Source organism: Pipra filicauda, unplaced genomic scaffold, assembly GCF_003945595.2.
Source record: "Pipra filicauda isolate LSUMZ 115617 unplaced genomic scaffold, ASM394559v2 scaffold38_size3968069_pilon, whole genome shotgun sequence".
Taxonomy (NCBI): Eukaryota; Metazoa; Chordata; class Aves; order Passeriformes; family Pipridae; genus Pipra; species Pipra filicauda.
In genome coordinates, this window is record NW_024104520.1 from 3,180,225 (window position 1) to 3,200,163 (window position 19,939).

Here is a 19,939-nt window from a genome sequence, read left to right on the forward strand (position 1 = left end):
TTTTGTGTAAAACAGCCACTAACAAAACAGAGATCCTACTATTACTCTACTGACTACATAAGAAATCACATCTATGAACAACCTTAGGTGTTAAATCAGACTTCTAAATTATTCTTGTGTCAGGAAGGTCTTCCCATACAAGGAGAAAAAAATGATGAATTGAAGATTCAAGGGCTTTCCTACAGTGTTGCCTTCATAAAGCAAAAGAGAGAAAAGAAATTAACATGTAGTCTTTGTTCATGTAGGCTTCTTTTTTTGTGATTGTTATTTTTTGTTTTAACAAAGCAGAATGTTCTTTTGATTCTGAGACTTCGCCCATCCTGTAGCTTAATGTCTTCCATGAGCAAATTTTGAGTTTTTAAATCAAGCAGCTTGTCTCATGTCCACCCAATCACTTTTTATACAACCTATCTACATGAACTGTATTTACATAAGCTGTTTCTGCCAGCATTGTTATAACAATGAAAAATGTAGATATTTAAAATTAAGATCACCAGAGCTACACTGCAGAGTAAAGCTGGATGTATGTTCATTGTGTCACCTCTGATGAATGGGGTCACAATTGTTTTGATAGATTGAGCTCATAACTTGTTTATGCATATACACAAAAACCTGTCTTGCATTTTTTCTCATAAATTATGCAGGATTATCCTCTTGAAAAGACTTTGCCTGTCTGACACACCCAACCTTTAATCCTCCTCAGATTCATGGTATTGACTCGCATTTCATAAGTCTGAAATAAAAAGCTCATTCTACTTTTTGAGTATGGATTCCAATTTCATGTATTAGTTAACAGTATATCACTGTTCAAAAAAAAAAATCAAAAACACAACAAAAAACCCACAAAAATCCCACAAAACCCAGCAAAAACCAAACCCACAAAAGGAAATAGAATACACAACACCCAGCAACAGAATCTATGCTTGTCTGAAAACACTGTAAATGACTGGAAATACTCAATTTTGGAGTGCAAAGGCCTAAAAAGAACACCCAAAATGTTCTGAGTTGACACAACTGAATGTGAAGTTCCGCATCATATAGCTAAAATGGGTATGTACTATCATAGAAAAAGTAGTTGGGCTTGCAATCTTTTTTCAGTTTCAGTAAAAGACAGTTTATATGCCTTTTAGTTCTTGTAAAAAATATAAAAGAAGATGAACCTAGGGAGATAGGTTACAAAAGCTGAATTTTTTCAAAATTACTTACACAGTCTATAACCTCCATAAACATCAAGTTGCATCAAAAAGTAAAGGTAATTATCTGGTCCATAACTACATAAGAAATTTGGAAAAAGAAAAAAAATCCTATAAACACCTGTAAAAAAACCCCATGATTGTAAATGGGCACACATCACTGATGATGTTTAGTGTGTGGCCTATGTTGCAAGAGGTACTTTTTCTTTCAAGAATTTTTTGATAGACAATCCAAGTTAAAGAAAAAGAATTGCAACATATCTAGCTGTCTTTTATACTTCCTTTGGAAGGAAATACTTTGCAATTTAGTTGTGCATCATGCAATTTAGAAGTACCTCTTTAATGGGCAACAATGCAGTTTGGGATTAAAACTATTTTAGTAACAATACCTTTCCTAAAATATTATTTAAAATCTTTGGTAAAGCTACCTGAGAGGAGGGAGAGATGGAGCCTTCTGATCCAGTATCACTAGCATTTTAAATTAATATAATCTTTTGGTCATTTGTAATGACCTTCTAGCCATGACATGTACGCCAAATAAATAGAAGTGTCACAAAAACATTAATCTGGAAACCGTCTTTTTGTTTGTCTCTCCACCAATAATGATATTCTAAAAATATCTTTATTGTGAGGCATGTTCACTGAGCTGTGCTTCCCACATCATAGCTTGTGTCCAATATGATTATAGTCTTTGGAGCTCTTTGGATAATTTGCTGACAAAATCTCCCTTGTTCCTGCTTTTGACAATCTCTGTGATAGCATATGAGATTTGACCTTTTCACTGATGTCACGTACAATAGTCCTTACAGAGTAACTATTAAAAAGAACCCCAAGCCCCCCCAATATGTTTAAGTGGAAATGAAAGCTAAATATCCAAGTTCTTTTTGCTAGATGCAGATGCTTTAAAGGTCCATAAGAAACTTCTTGCTTTGATGTTGAAAGCTCCTGTGCGTTTTTACTCACTCAGCATGAAAGAATTGATAAAAGGAATGTATTGCATAGAATGCTTTCAGATGTGGAAAACTCTAGTCGAAGAAGAAGGCAGTGTCATGAACAACAGCAAAATGACCAAAGTATGTGTAGTTTAGTCAGCTCAGGAGAGATGAGGATAACTCTGTTTTCAAGGTATTAATGTCCTAATAGAAATAGTAGAATGATATGAGCTACTTTAAAGTTTCCAAGTAGAGAACTCTATAGAGGTAGATTTTTGACATTTTGTCTCTTAATGCCACCCAGGAATTTTCAAACAAACTAAACAGTTTAAATTTAAATGGTAAGAAAAAAAAATCAGTAAGAAAATTCATAGAAATTATGATGTACCATATATTTTCAGCTTGGATACAGTAAAACTCCTTTACTTGTTTTAGAACTGAATATTGTTGAAAACAATTTCCACATATCATGTTCAAAGGCTTACAACTATGGTTTTGCAAATGACCAAATTCAGTTCTTCTTAATGACTTCTCTCCATGAATACTTTACTTGCTTAACAACAATGATAGTCTTCTTGGTCATGAACATGTCAAAATTCTATATTCATTCATTTTTCCTTACATTCAAATTATTTTGAGAATGGAATGTTCCAAATGGTAAGCAGAGATATCAACTTTGAGCCAGCAGTGTTCCCATGTGGCAAAGAGGGCCAATGGAATCCTGGCTTATATCAAAGATGGTGAGGCCAGCAGGACTAGGAAAGGGATTGTCCCTCTGTACTTGGCACTTGTGAGGCCGGACCTCAAATCCTGTGTTCAATTCCAGGTACCTCATTTCAAGAAAGACACTGAGGTGCTGGAGCATTTTCAGAGAAGGGTAACAAAGCTGGTGAAGGGTCTAGAGAGTAAATCATGTGATGTGTGGCTGAGGGAGCTGGGGTGGTTTAGTTTGGAGAAAAGGAGGCTCAGGAGAGACCTTATCACTTTCTACAACTACCTGAAAGGAAGGTGTAGCAAGGTGGGGGTTGGCCTCTTCTCCCAGGCAACTAGTGATGGGACAAGAGGAAATGGCCTCATGATGTGTGAGGGGAGGTTCAGGTTGGACATGAGAAAGAATTTCTTCACTGAAATGATTGTCAAACAATGGAATGGACTTCCCAGGGAAGAAGTGGGGTCACCATCCCTAAAAGTGGTCAAGAAATGGGTGGTGTGGCACTTAGTAATATGATTTAGTTGAGAAAGTGATTTTGGTTGAAGTTGGACTCTGATCTTTTCCAACCTTAATGATCACATGAAATACCTGCATTGCATTTTTGTTCATTTAGCAAGGAAGAACTGATGAAGGGAATTTTTAGCATAGAATACTTTTAGAGAATTGTGATGATACAGAGACAGTGAATGACACAATTATCTCTAACAATTTACAATTAATAATGTGGATATTTGTAATCATTTACTGTGGAGCTTGTACCACAACAATCCAGTGGCCATTTTGAAGCTGCAGGAGATAAATAGTTGTTAATTAAAAAATCAGGTAATTTTAGCTAGAAAACCCCCAAACAAATTAAATATTTAATGAGAGACTATAGGTGCAAAGGTTGGACAGATGTTCTTAAGAGGTCAACACAATTCATAAAGAAGAATTAATAAATATAACAGATTTCCTCATTAACCACTAAGTATTTTCTCCGAAGTTCAAGTTCCTGCTGACCAAAGACAACCTCTTCCACTTTACACAACTCATTTAGACATGATCTCAACTATAGATTGTGATTAGAGGAATATTCTCTTTTACCTTAGTTATCTGCATTCATATATTAAATTCTGGATTGTAGAATATAAAGTGAAGTAAATTCCATGCATAAATGTGTGAGGGAAAAGTTTCAGAACACAAACTCTCTAAATATGCTAAGGGTTTTTCAGTCGTTGCTTTGCTTTTTTTTTCTTCTTAAAATGGAGTAAAACAAACAAAAAGCCTCAAAGACAACAAAAATCCCATGAAAAGATCTTTCATTATCTCTTTCTGGCAAGTTCCTTACATTTACTACTCAGAATAATTTTTTTCTCTATCCAGTCAGTATTATAATTAAGAAAGCATACAGAGTTAATGTGCTTTCATGCTTCAGGCTATATACGTTTTAATGCAGATCAACAGAGAAAGAATAAAACAAACAAAAAAACCAAAAAACAAACTGCACTTCCAGTTTTGGGTATGGTTTTTTTGGTGGGGGGTAGTGGGGGAGTGTTGATTGTTAGGGTTTTTTTGCTTAGAAACTTTACTTAACTAGCATGCCATTCAAAATACTATGTATTAGTACCATCCTTTAAAAGTGGAAGATTTGAAAGCATTGATTTAAAGGAAATTACAGCTCTAGGAAATGGGTTTCAGATACAAACTCCCCCAGTTTTCACTCAAAGTGCACGCAAAGTTTGTACTTCAATAAATCAAATTCTAAATTAAAACCTAATAAGCAAGCATGAAAATGAAGACTACACAATTAAAAATGCCTTGAATGACCTGAATAACATCAATGAGTTTTTGTAACAACTTCCAGGATAAAATGCAATCCTTCAGGTACAAGGAGAAAGAACTAGTCCAATAAAGATAATTAGAACAAGGCTGAAAACTACTTTTGCTTGACAATACTAGCTTTCTTTTTCTTGACATTGCAATCTTGATTATGATGTATTTGTGATGAATTTGAAACTGCTTCATAGAAATTGAATCTTTAACACTTTACTTAGTCTCATTCTACTTTCCACAGAGATAATTCTATAGATTTAATTAACAACAAATGAATAAATTTAGACAAAAGTTAATTTTTTATTTTTTTTTAGCCAGTGACAAATATCAGAATCATTTATTTCTCATTCAGGAGAATCAGAGTTAATATTATATAGATGAGGATCAATAACTTGACAATAGTGATTTCAAGATCAAATTAGTGGTTTAAAATCACATTGTCCAGACAACATAAAACCTCTATCCTAGGATGCCTTATTATATATTGTTTGAAAATATTTTAAACCTATAAAACAGTACAGTTTGAATATAGCACATTTTCAGAACTATTTACTGTTTAGAATTCAATCCTTTCCCTCTAGTATGCAATGCCCTAAAGTTTTGTTGCTTTCTTGTTTTGTTGGGTTTTTTTTTAAGCAAAAGAAAATGCTAAGAATGTAACAATTAAAAATCCAGCTATGAATGGCAAAAATTTTCACCAGTGCCAATATCAGAAGACTAAAAGAATGCAAGTCTTTCACCCTATTGTCACGTAGAGTCAGTAAAATTGTTATTGTGTCAGTATGCTCACATACAGCAACAAATTAGACCACAATATTAGATATTAAAAATTATATATTTTCCATTCTTCTTATTTTACACTGCTTCTAGTTTTGATCTTCAGGTGTTGCAGTCTACAATATCATCAAGGACTCTTGTAGAGATGTTGTAGAAACTGTCCATAACCAGTGAGAACAGTTCTGCCTCTTTATTCACTGAATAAAAAGGTAGTATGGAATCTTCATGTTTGACTGTTTTATTTGCCTTTTCTTTGCATTGTATTTTTTGTGCATCTCTGTTATGGATGTCTATTGACTCCAACAATTTTCTGATATTCTGCTAAGGCTGCTGGGAAGTAAGTTTAAATTAGTAGAAGATATGGGTTTATGCACCTATTTCATATTATAAGTTGCTGACATTCTTCTAATTTTTCCTCACAGTAGAATCACATGTGAATTTTAAATTTTGAAACAATAAAGAAAAACGAAACAAAACCAACATAGTTTGTTTTTATGAGACCAGCAGCACACAATGAATCTTTTTTCTGGCTTTTACATGAAAATTGGCCTGAATAAACAAGAAACTCACTTCAAAGTTGGGAATGCTCAGAAGTCTGCAAAAGTCCTATGTTAAACTTCAATGAAAATAAATGCAGCTCACTGTTCTTAAATGTCTGCTTCCAGATAGCCTCAAAGATGAGATGGTAAACATCACTGTGGGGAAATTTACTGATAATTTTTTAAGAGTGAAACTGACTCAAATAACAATGTTTAGATGGAAAGGAATTTTAAATAATTCTCAGCCTATCTCATGTCAGGTTGATTTGCAAGACAAGCATTTCTAATATCAGTCTTCTTGCAAGACAAAGAGAGTATTACACTCACATTAAATGCATAATATTTCAATTGTAGGGGAATAGATATGTTTTAGCTTTGTTTAGTTTGTGGTAGATTTTTGTCAGAAGTAGAACACACATTAAGTACTATTTCACATGTGATTATATTTTTTTTGGAAACCTGTTACATGCTTTTTCAAGTGAGAATGGAAAGCAGAACTTAAGAAAGGAAATCTATGTAACAGTGAAGGAGGTCAGTGCTGCCCAGTATTAAATGGCTGTTTTTCTCTTAAATAAATAGATATGTGAATTAAAAAAAAAATATTTCATCTCTGACTATAAAAGTGGGCTGGTTTTGACTGGTATAAAATTATTTTATTTTGGTTTTGTTCCTTTTCCCTTCCCCTCTCTTGTTTTGGTTTTCTTGGTTGTTTTTTTTTCTTTCCCTCTTCTCCCTGAGGTTTGGGGGGGGACAGACTTCTTGTGGTAAGGTTTGGAGACTTGGCAGGGAGCCAGCTTCAAACCATATCAGTACACCTGCTAGACAATCTGAACATTTCATTCGTTTAATTTCAGACATCTTATTTTTCCCTCAGATGTAAGTAATCTAGATGTTTTCAGAGACTTTTTTATCTTCCATGATTTCTCATTGGTTTCTGCTTGAAGGTCAAGGAGCTTCAAAGTAGCATCTTTTAGATCACCAGATCAGGCCTGGTATCACATGGCCTTTGTTAAATCAAAGCTCTGTTTGCTAGTTTTCCTGTTAGTTCATTATAGGAGTCATCATCAGACAACAGAATTACTGAATAGTTAAAGAACAATTTATTAATCATTGTTATTTTGGGACTACATTTTCATTTTTGATTGTAATATTTTAACTGTTTGCTTTGAAATTTGTTTTTTAATAATTCTCAGAGATGTTTTCTGTTGGTTGGCTTCTGGCCAGCATTCCTGATGAAGAAATTTTTAATGCATTTAAGACAGGTATGTTATTATTAAGTGTAAGAAAGGCCATGCTTATTTAAAGTCTGTCCCTTCAAGTTATCCCAGAGCTCACCATTTGGACTATGAGACGTTAATGGTTTTGTTTTGCTAGGGCTATCACAGGGTGATCCAGCATAGTGTAGGTCAGTGACGTCTTGGCTTTCAGCCTGTGTATTTTATAAGTTCTAAATCTGCCTGTCAAGGGAAAGAAGAGAAAGATAACAACTGCTAGTTAAATCAAATCACTTCTACTAAATTGGACAAATTTGGTTAGCCTCTGATGCACCTTGGCCCAGGTCCATGCCAGTGAGATTGATTGTGTTCAATCTCGTGGGTGAACAAAACACAGTCCAAGAATACCATAGAACATGCTGTCTGCAAGGGCAGCTTTATATGGACAAAAGGATGTTACTCAGACTTGATGGACAGATATGGCTGGAAAAAAGTGATAAGGTTTGTCACGACAAAAAATGTTAGAGGAGAGTCTAAAATTAATAAATAAAAATTTATTTCTCATTATTTTAAGCATAAATTTCAGATTTTCAATGTGCACTGCTTAAATTTATATCTCCAAGATATTTTAATTTTCTCTGAAAATAAGTCGTAAGATTAGCGGGAATACCCAACACAGTAGGATCTAAGAATCACTGATCAGTTGTTATCAATATGGAATTCCAGTAAATAACATTGCTTTTATCAATACTTCTAAATCTTATGAGTTTTTATCAGTATTATAATTCTTGTAAGTAGTTGGTATATTGCCCACACCGAAAGGAGGATTTTCCACTCTGAGACATGATTTGTTTATAAATAATAGAGCAGTCATGCTTCACATCATTTTCCTATAGGCATAGGGATGAAATAAATGTACTAAACTCATAATGTGAGGGGAAAATAGATACATAAGTTGGTTGGGTTTCATAATTTCAGTATAAAATTTATTTCAGACATAAAAGAGTTTTTTTCTACTATATATAGATTTCATAATAGTACTTTAAAAGAAAACCAAAACATAAATCTGGCACTTTAAAATTGTCACCCATGATTAATAATCTTGTTTTTGTTAGGCCTTAACCCAGCTTTTTTCAGTCTTGTTTTTCTGTTTTGAGAGTACAAAATTTTGTGACAAGACTCATTTGTTATGTGTGGTAAGACACAAGTCCTCCTTCATGAAATAAACAAGAATATTAGAATTCAGGAATAGAGTTTTAATGCTATCTTCAGATATGCAATGATATGATTAGCATGGCATGCTTTATAGCCAAGCATCAACTAATATAGAAATGTGTTGCCTGTTGAATGTTGGAAGACCAAGTTTATCATACATTTAACCTCTCAATCTTATTCATCTATGGGAACCTGCATGAGGTAACATTACAAAATAAAATTAAAAAAAAAATGTTTATAAATTAACAAGTTAAGAAAGGATCATGTATTTTTCACAGCAAAAAAGAGTGCTAATGAGTAGGTTGTAGTGACTCTTCTCTACACACCTGAGGCTTGAGGACTTAATACTCTTGTTAGAAACCAATAAATAAATAAACTTCATCAGATCCTTTAACATTCCAAAAATCCTACAGCATTTGAACTTTTCCCCTAATTTCTAATGGGGAAGCTTCTCACATGTATTAGTGATGTCTTTAAGTGTCTTTTTTCCAAGACTGTAGTTCAACTACCTTCTAGAATATGGGTCTGACAGAAAGATAGCAGCAACCTAGCAATTTCAGCAAGACCACAATTTTGATATCCATGTTGGTTAGGAAGAATCCAAACTCTCTCTATGATCTCAGTAATTTAATACATTTGGGAAAAAAACTAGTGAGCATTTGGAGTACGTGTGTAGAAGACAGACCACTGGTTGTTTAAACCAGCAGTTAAAAATAATGTAAGTGAAAGTAAAACATGACATGACCTAAAAATCTTATGAAATGTTACAGTAAACTACAGTAACAATTATAGGAGACAAGCCTAATTTCAGTTTAGAGAGTATGAAGTTTTGTATTGGGTGCCCACAGCAATGAGGGCTGAGGGCAGCCTCTGTGAGGAGAGGCCAGGGCTGCCCCATACCAAGCACAACTTGTTCCAATTGGCTCCAATTGGCCCTGAGAAACCCACAACAAAACATAACTGAGCCCCTCAATCAAGCTGGTGGTGGCTCTGTGAAAACATGTTACTAATAAATCAAAAATCCATTAAAAAGGAGGTTTTAAGAATTACAACCAATCTTGAGCAAGATTGTTTTGCTTTTAACTTGCTGTCCTGTTTTGTAACTTTCAACATACAATCTGCTGAGATATTCCTCAGATGACCTCAGACAACCTGGTTTATATAAAACTAGGTCCGTGACATGCTGGATTTTTTCTATAAACTCCTTGAGGAAACTGGTTACTTCACTGAAACTCTTGTCTCTCTAGTCATACTTCCTTCCCTTGTTCCTTTCTTCTGAAGAAATTAGTTGCAGAAAACCTATGTAATGGCCAGTTCACTTGGGATTTTTTTGTTGATGTTTTGATCATGAATAGAATATCTATGCCGAAAAACCCCCAACAGTTGTTAACTTGGAGGAAAAAAATAAGAACTGACCCTTAAATGGACACAGACAGAGACACTTGGTGTACAAAAGAATAAAAATGACATGCTGACCTTTGGAGAGATTTTTATGATATTTTTAGACTAGCTGCAATGCTCCAACCTTTCAAAGAACATATAAATATTTAAAGAGTATAAATAGATTGGAATTTTTTTTCAATATTAAAAGAAATACTTCCTGAATTGAAAGTGGAGCACCTAACACTGTATTAATTATAATGGTACCAGTTTCTAAACATTGAAAAAGCTACGCATCTAGTGGTTTACTGCAAATTATGTTTTTAGATATAGATTCAGCTGTTCAAGTAAAGGCATATCACAACGACAATGATTGATATTTGTGCAATTTTATTCTTTGTGAGCCTGTCTTTTCTTCTTTGCTTTTATTTATTTTGTTTTTGTTTGTTTGTTTTGGGTTTTAGTTTCTTTGTTGGTTTTGTTGTGTTTTTTTTTGTTTTGTTTTGTTTTGGGGGGTTTTTGTTTGCTTGGTTGGTTTGGGTTTTTTGTTTTTTTGTTTTTGGCTTTGGGTTTTTTTTTGGTTTGGTTTGGTTTGGTTTTTCCCCTTTGGTATAAACTATGGAAATTAATAACCCAGAAATAAAATGCTTATGTGTAAAACCAGTACATCCTGATGCACCTAAAGAGTATAGTACTGAAATAATCTGCAACTTAATGTTTTCTTCCATGCAATTTTCCCCAAAGTTCAAGGAGAATGTCTTGTAAAATACCATCCAAAAGACTGGCACAGGCTAAAAAGCAATGAGACCCCCAAAGAAGAGAACAGCTAAACTACTATTTCCATGTAATATTTTTCAAATAATGTCTTTCTCAAATAAAATCTCTCTACCTTTTAAATGCTATGTTTTTTTTTATAATTTAAGATGATGTGTTAAGTTGCTGATATTTTAAAAAACATACTATTAAGAAGAGCTGTAACTGGTACCTGTATTTCTTCTTAATAAGAACTCCAACAAAATTCATGAACTGTTTTACATTTTATGAGAAGAAACAAGGAGAGAGAATGATTTCTTGCTGATGCCATGCAATGAACAAAGTACAACATAAAAACATCTAGAAGTACAGTTGAAAGAAACAAAAAAAATTAATGACATTCTTTTAGGCTCTATACACCAAATAAATCCTGTATTTTGTGTCAAAGTACAAAGGGTAAGAATAAAACTTTCCACCTCTACATAAAGTATTACAGTTGCTATTTAACCTTGCATAAACCTATAAAACAAACAGACCCATAAAATCCTCATAAAATTTTGTATCCAGAGTATCCCTGGGAAAACACATGCCATCCAGTACAGGAGTTAAATGAGCCTATATTTAAGAATGTTTTGCAGAGATATACAATTTATCTTCCAAAAACTGTAATTTGGTCATAGTTTAAAAATGCACGGACAAAACACATATGTACTTTTGTCTCTCATTGAAAATCTTCCTCATTTTTTTGCTTTGTTCCAAAATTGAGATCTTACATTTTCCAGATAGGTAGTATTGTTTGAGGCAAATGATGATATAACTCACACACTTCAAATTAATATGAAAAATGAATTATCAAGATCTATTTCAGGCTATCAATGCAAATTTAACAAGAGCTGTTCCCTTTCTACAGCTCCTGTTTTAATTTTATTGTTTTCCCTTAAGTTTCTGTTATCTTTTACTCACTGATATAGTTCTCATTTGCTGTATCTAAAACTATATTTTTCTTCTCTATCCGTTTAACTATAAAATAGTGCTTTAAAAAACAAGATATTTTTCACATAAGGACACATTTCCATCTGACAAAAAGCTAGTCAGCCTTTTCCTTTTCAAAAATATCTGAAGGCAGATTGATCAAAACAACCTCATATATGCTAACAGTTACTTTGGAGACATCCTCAGGAGACCATTCTATGCTTTGAATTCTAAATGGACAGGAGTTTGCTACCTTGGCGCTTCAGGGTACATCGGCACAATATAATCATGGTCAGGGCAACTCTGAGCTTACAATAACAAGCCCTACTGAGAGACAGAATGTAATCGCACAGACTTACAACCAGCTTTACATGCAGACAGTTTGCGTTTTAAGTCTAGACCCAGATTTCTTCTGCCAGCAAAATAACACATAGAGCTACCTTAAATAGAAGGTACTCAGTCTTTAGAAGTTGACTTTACTTCACCCTTGTTAATGTGTAGCCACAAGCTGCCCACTCTCATGTGTACTGAATGCTGTTTCCATCACGAATTGCTTAACCCCCCCCAAATCTAGTCCAAAAATCCAGATACTTTTCCTATCAATTGAGATTCCCACTCATTGACCATGTTAAGCACGAAACTCCTTTCATAGAATAGAATGCCACTTCAAAAACATGGGAACTAAGTAAGAGGAGTGCAGAAGGGAGCCTTCTCCATGTGACTGAGGGTGAAACAAAAGAAACTTGGAAGATATCAAGTATGTTATGGAAAAAAATAAGTACAATAGTTTTAAACCACCACAAACTAGATCTACCTAGTGTTGCTGGTTTACTTTGTTCTTAGCGTTCTACCTTACTGCAGAGATTTTTAATAGCAAAATTACCCACCCACCCTGTGTGGCAATGATGACTTACTGTTTACCTGCATGAATAAATTAAAGCTGGCATAGCTCTATGGTGCCTATTGTGATTCAATGACAAGGAAGAGATTAAGAAATTCAAAAGCTTGTGAACTCCACAGAAAGATATTGAAAGCAAGGTATCACTATTTTTATTTAAGCAAGCATCTAATTAATACTATATTATTGTACTAAACAATAAAGTAGTTTAATACAATAATACAAACCTGTTGTAACATGAAAATGCAATAGTACATTATTTTGTTTTTTCCCAGTACTAGTTCAAAGTGTACTGCCTTACAGTTCTTGTGCTAATCCCACATAGAAATAAATATTATTTAAAAAATATTTTTGGTTTTCTCTGTAAATATAACTCTTTATGATGACATGATTTTAATGTTACCAGGTTGATCACTTGACTTATTAGCTAAGTTATTAATAGCTTCTCGGCACGGTAGTGATTACAGCAAGAAGAAAATAAAGTGTATAAATTTAAATGCCTGTTTCTTGTACAAGGAAGTATGGAAGCTCTCTTACGTTTTGTGTTGCTAGAACTCACTGTCTTTTTTCCATCTTTTTTTTTTCTCTCCCTCACAGCCACCTCTGCATTGTCACTTTATGAATACTGAAACACAACACTGAAGGAAGCAAACACAGTTTAGCAAATGTTCCCTAACTCCAGAGCCTGTCAAACATTCCTGCTGGCAGTCAGCCTTCAGCTGTTTTAAAGTGTGACACACAATTTTCAACTCTTCTTTGTAAAATAACATCACTTTTTAAGTTAAAGTTTGTAACAGAATTGTAAAAGTGATTTGAAGATGATCCAGTCAGGTTTTTTTCTTGTAACTAACCCCTCACAACCTTGCAAGACCAAAGCTTAAGAACAATATTCTCTAAAGATGAGATAACTGCCACATGTATTGCCAAGGAAATTTCAGAAGATGATGTCTCTTTTTAAGTAGATGTGGTCACAGTTCTTTCTGAGAAATAAATTAGTCGAATTCCTCAGTATAAGGTTTAAATTACAGACTTTTTCTTTGATAGAAAAGTAAGAGATTTTCAGATCACATTTGATAATACAAGTCAATATCTTTATTTAATTGAATCTCAAAAGAAGGTAAAATCAAGTACGTTAAGACATAACACTTAGATTTTTGAGCTATTTTGTTAAAGTTTGCTTAAGTTAAAGAATATTAGCCAACTCCAGAAGATTGGTTCATATAATTTGAATATTTTAAAAAATGTGAATTCCAATAAAACCTACCCCTTTTAATTTTGAAACATTTTTAAAAATGCATTTCTTGACCTTTTATATGTCCTTTCTGAATATTCTATCATTAAATTTCATTGAAATGGTCTTAAATATTTTTCTTATTTCCAGTTTGATGGGCTGAGGAAAATTTTTTCCTACTTTCAGTCTTGTAACTGAGTTTTTTCAAACAATGACATTATTGTTGAGAAATGAAACTACAGTGACCATGAAAAGTTAAGATGATTTTTTATTACTTGTTTCTTGTTTCCTTTTTTAAAAGATGGCTTTGTTTCAAACAAGAGATATCTAAGTACAGTAAAATTTGAACTAGCATTTCTTAATTGTAATGTTTTATTTGTTCCTGACTACTTTTAATATTACAATTTTTTACTCTGGTTTTAAAACTCATTTAAAATTATATTAAAAAGAGAATACATGTTGGTTACATTAATGTCCCATTTAATAATATTCTTTCCCCATAGTAGACTGCATAAGCATACAAAAAGTTGTGCTACATGTATAAGTATACGTTTTATATTTTATGTACAACTGTGATTTTGTCCTTTTTATCCATATTCCCTGATTGGTAGGTTTGATTTTTTTCTTAGCCATATTACCACATATGAATATCAAAGAGGGACTTTTAAGAGCAAGACAGCAATTTAATAAGCTAGTGAGTATTCATGCAGGACCTGAGAACCACTTTGGTTGGAAAAGACCTTTAAGACCATTGAGTCCAGCCACTAAACTAACACTGCCAAATACACCACTAAACCATGCCCCTAAGGCCACATCTACATACCTTTTAAATACCTGCAGGGATGGTGACTCAATGACTTCCCAGTCAGTCTGTTCCAATGCTTTATAACCCTCTGGGGAAGAAATTTTTCCTAATATCTAATCTGATATTGAGAAGCCAGCATGTTAGCATGAGGAACTGTTGTTTAAGTGCGTGCATGTGCCTCTGCAAAGGAACATGCTGGAATACCCCATACTGGTCTGTGCTGCACTCTAGTGGATAGCATGACAATGTGAGCATTCCTACCTGTCAGGAGAAGATACTTGGTTTGCTTTGTTACACAAATCACAGCACAGGAGAGAGAAAGAACCTCTCCATCGATAGGATATGTACAGTGTGCCATGAGAATTCATTTGTATTATGTCTGATGCTGTGGGGCTCTCAGCAATTGATGGTACACGATTTACTCACTATCAGTATTTTAATTCTAACTTCAATTCTACTTCACTATTTGCTGTCAAGCTTTTCTTACTGAGGTCTAGAAAGGACCTTGCGCTCTGCCCAGCTCCCCGATGCAGCACATATAGCTACAGTCAGAAATCATTTCACCCACTTATTAAATCAATCATTAACATGAGAACTCCCTTCCTTCCAACTTCACTGAGATTTTAAACCTTCAAGGTGCCCAAGACTATCAGAAATGGATAATTAAACAATAGGGTAGTACACTGTTCCAAAAGTTGTTAAGTGCTCAGAAAACTGCTTGACAACTGAAGTAGAAGAATAAGAAAATCAGGATTCTAATTTAATTTTAATAGGAATTTAAAAATATAACTTTTTTTAAATCTGTGTCATTCAGAGAAAAATGGAGCATTGCTAACACATGCCCTAAAATTTGAAAATATAAACTGATATGAAAATAGATTCAATATATTTTTCAGTGAATACTGTTATACTTGTAGTCACTGCATCAAATGTCTAATGTTAGCTGCCTCTTACTATTGCTAGGAATGTATATTTGAATAAAAAGTGTGTGCGGAATATCTAAAATTTATACAGATAACATTCTCTTTGTCAAAATAAAAATATGAGAGAATGGGTATATTTACCTGTATTCTTATTTTAAAATGTTAAATTAATCTTGTTGATACAAAGAATAAAAGGGTTTTGATATATTTCATAAGTTTATTCTTTGAATAATTTGTCAATCTAGGATACTGTTATATTACATCAGTATCAAATGCTCAATATTACAGCAAATTCCTGCAGGTTCAACTCTGTTGCTCTGGACATCTGGCACATATGATGAACAACATGAATGCCTTAAGCCTTTTTTTATGCCTATTAAATGCATGGTGAATGGCTGACAGGTAGGCCATTGAAGTCTTGTAAGAACATGCTCAGGGCAAATCCTCAACTGTGGTACCAGCTCCAAAAAGTGCAAAACTACAGATAAAGACCATCTGTTATATCGAGAATTGCGCACCATTGCCTTGAGAGTCTTTGAAGAAACCTGGAACAATGACTCTGTGCTGTACTACTGCTCTATAGAAAGGCATAGTGCCTTTCCGAAAAAACTAATGTGGCATTTATAACTGCTGACGTACTGTGACAATGTCACTGATTTTTCATCAACCAAGCTACAAAACAGGGAATCCTCAGCTATTAAAAGAAAAAATATACTCATATAAATGAGTATACTTTTACAAATATTTTTACAAATATTTTCCCATTCTAAGCAGATTAAATTACCATCCTCTGTGTTTAAATAGAGCCCTAACTAGTAATCTTGCAAGCCTAACTCTCAGGATTTCAACCGAATTTTACTAATAAAGCATCCTGAATACAAACTGAAAGAACTGGAGTTTAAATAACAGTGGGAAACACAAGTATTAAGCTAAAGATCTTCTGCTAGCCAGAATGTACTCTTCATATTTACACTGGATTCTATGGCAGTTTATATTTTAAAGTGTATTTTCAGATGGCAGTATTATTTTTACTGTTGATTTCAGTTATATATGTTGTCTTTCAAACTGAATATCTATTGATATGACTTTAATAAATGTTTAAAATTTAAACACCTTGGAACTAGATTTTTCTAAGGGAAGAGGGGCTGATTTATTCTGTCGTATCTATGATTTCTGTAGCTCTTTTCTACATTAAATATTTCTCAGCAAAATCTAGAAGAGTGAGTAAGCATAGCAAGACAAATATTTTCTTTATATTTAGGTTTAAATTTTCAATCTTTTAGATACCAGTGAGCAAAGTAGATGAAATTTCCCCTTTATAGTGTCAATCATTAGTAGTATGAATGTGGTAAAGAAAGAAAGTGATAACTGTTACAATTCAGAAGGGGATGTAAGTATATGGTGGAAAAAAAATCCTTGAGCATTGACTTTAATGTGATGACAATTTGTGAAAAGAATGTGAGGTTAGTTGGGAAAAGACTGCATATGTTAGTGTAAAATTCTGGCAACCCTAATTTATGTTGGAGTATTTTTTAGTCAGAAAGGTTCCACAAAATATCTATCACACCTCATCCATATCTCCTACTTAAAAAATGGTCAAGATTCTCATTTAAGATTGAAATTTGGCAGGGGAGTCTGTAGGCTGAGTTCCTGAATTGGATTTTATTAGATAATTAAAACTGATGCTCAGGCATTGAATGCTTGGATTTGCTTGAAGTGTTTTATTGCAATCAGATATTAGCAGTTAGAAAGGTACAATGCTTACAAGCAGCAGTTTCCTGTGGCATTTTGGCAGCTGAGGATATATATATAATTTCTGAAAGAAGCAAAGATGGAATTAAATTACTTACTCAAGTAATTAAAATGTAGTATTTAGATTTAGAAAAGTTGATTTTTCTGTGAAAAGTGACATGTTTCAGCATATGAGTTTAAAAGGCAAAGATGCTTTCTAATTATAAAAAAAAAACAACAAACCAAACAACCAAAAACTGAACAAGACACTTTAGCTTTTCTTCCTGATTCAAAAATGGATTTTCTTTAAAGAGTTAATTGTACTGAATAAATACATCTAATAGGCATGGCATAGTTATAAATTATACTACTCTGTTTTTATACAGTCAGAGATATAAAGAAGAAGAGATTGAATATAATATATGTATGTTTGTCCAAACCATTTAACTAACTTATTACTACCACCCCTTTAACCCCTGAAAAAGAACTGAGCTTTGTCTCACTAATAATAATGAGCTTGTTGTAGCTGAGGACCTAAAGGGGCAACAGTAAGGGGTAATAGTTTATAGGAAAATATTTACTGAGTGAAGCGCTCTTTAACATCTGTGATGTGCCACAGTCTACTCCAAGAACAGCACTCCAAACAAGTAATTTACTTTTATAAACAATATAAATAAAGCAGAAATAGAGGAAAATAGCTCAAACCCCCCTGCCCTACAACATGTCTTCCTTTACAGCACCCTGATTGGTTTATTTTATTTCTTGCAGAAGGTCTACAAACTGCTGCAGTTGGCTATCTGTGGGAGGCCCTCAAGTTGTTCATGAAAAATTTAGGTAAGTAAAATTACAAGGTTTTTTCCCCTTCTCAGCGGTAGAGATGCAAGTTAAGATGAGTTAACTAGAGAGTAAGTAACTGGAGAGTTACTTAACCATCTGCATATTTTTTAAATAATTGTTGGCAGGTTTAACTGCTTAAAGGTGGTCTTCCCCATAAGAACACAAAAAAAGGCTGTGCTCTGAATTCACCTATCTATCCATTAAATCATATCCTGTCATACTCAGATCCCATCTCATGCACTTTCACAGATCCCATTTTATGGCCTTCTTCCATTCCTCCAGATCTTGGGCTCCATTCCACTTGGATGGGTACAAAGAGCAGGAGAAGCAACACAATCGATCATTGGGCACAGACACCAGCCCGACTCGGGCCATTGTCACACTTTTCTTGCTCCTTTCAGAATTTGCTCTTCATTGTCCTGTGACTTTACTTCCTGCAACATACAACCTAGAAGGCAGATTATTTTTCCCCCAAGGTCAAATCTCCTTGAAGTTCACACCAGGTCTCTCCATTTTCCTGCATTACTGACCAGATACACCCTGGTGCCCGAGTGAAGACAATTCCACAGATGGGTTTGCCTTTTCCCGTAGGAGGAGAAATCCACACTGACTTCCTCAGTCACTTCCCTATGTGTAGGATGGGGACTTTATTTCCTCCCACAGTGTGTAGGGGTTTTGTTTGGGCAGGACTGAGGTCATTGGCAGATCCCCTATTCTTGACCAGCCAAGTGGCTGTCCCATTACCTAATGCTCTCAACACAGTCTTCAACAGTCCATTATACCTCTCAATCTTTCCAGAGGCTTGTGGGTGACAAGGGGTATGACAGATCCACTTGATGCCATGTTTATTTGCCTGAGAGCTTATAAGATTATTCTGAAAGTGAGTCCCATTATCTGATTCAATTCTCTCTGGGGTCCCCTGTCACCAGAGAATGTGCCTCTCAAGGCCTAAGATGGTGTTTCGAGCAATGGTCGGTTTACAGGATATGTTTCCAGCCAATCAGTTGTTGCCTCCACCGTGGTGAGTATGTAGCTCTTGCCCTGGTGTGTTCGTGGCAGTGGTCCAACGTAGTCAATTTGCCAGGTATCATCATATTGGAAATCCAGCCACCGCCCTCTATTCCAGGGAGATTTTACTTGCATGGCTTGCTTAATTGCCGCACACATTTCACAGTCATGAATAACCTGTGTGATGGCCTCCATGGTCAGGTCCACCCCTCGATCACGAGTCCATCTGTATGTCGCATCTCTTCCTAGATGTCCTGATGTTTCATAGGCCCGTTGGGCTATAAATAGCTCACCCTTCCACTTCCGGGGGCCCCTGGTGGTCTAGTGGTTAGGTTGCAGCACTCTCACTGCTGCGACCCGGGTTCGATTCCTGGTCAGGGAAAAATCCCCCCGGGTAGATGGAGCTCGTCAGCCCTGTAAGGCTATCCATCTAAGAGAAGGTCACTCTAAACAAACCTACATCCTGAGGACCTCACTGTCCAAGCTTGCTCGGCCCCGACAGATGAACCTCAGGATTAAAGAGTGGGCTCAGTTCAGCGCACACTGTGTCTCACCTAAAAAATCCACTGCGCAGGCTCGAAGGGTTAATGACCTTTCCCAAATCTTCGCTTGCGAAGACTGGCCATACATCATGTTCCACTTCCAATCCAAGTCTACCTGGGCTATTCCAATCTTGGCAGCCTTATCCACCTGCTCATTTTTCTGATGTTCCTCAGCAGCACAACCTTCAGAGTCATGTTTTCCACTCATGCAGCAGTGATGTCCTGCCACAATGCAGCAGCCCAGATGGGTTTATCCCTGTGTTGCCAATTGGCCTTCCATTGCTGTGGAAATGCCCCCTGTACTTCCCCTGGATGATGTGATACTGGACTAGAGACATTTTATGAGTCTTTAACACCTTCTAAGATGTTTCAGCTTTCAGTATAGTTGAATGAGTCATGGCTTATTTTGGTCCATCATCTGAGATTTTTAGCTCAGGCCAGGTGTGAATGTCTTCAGTGTTCCCT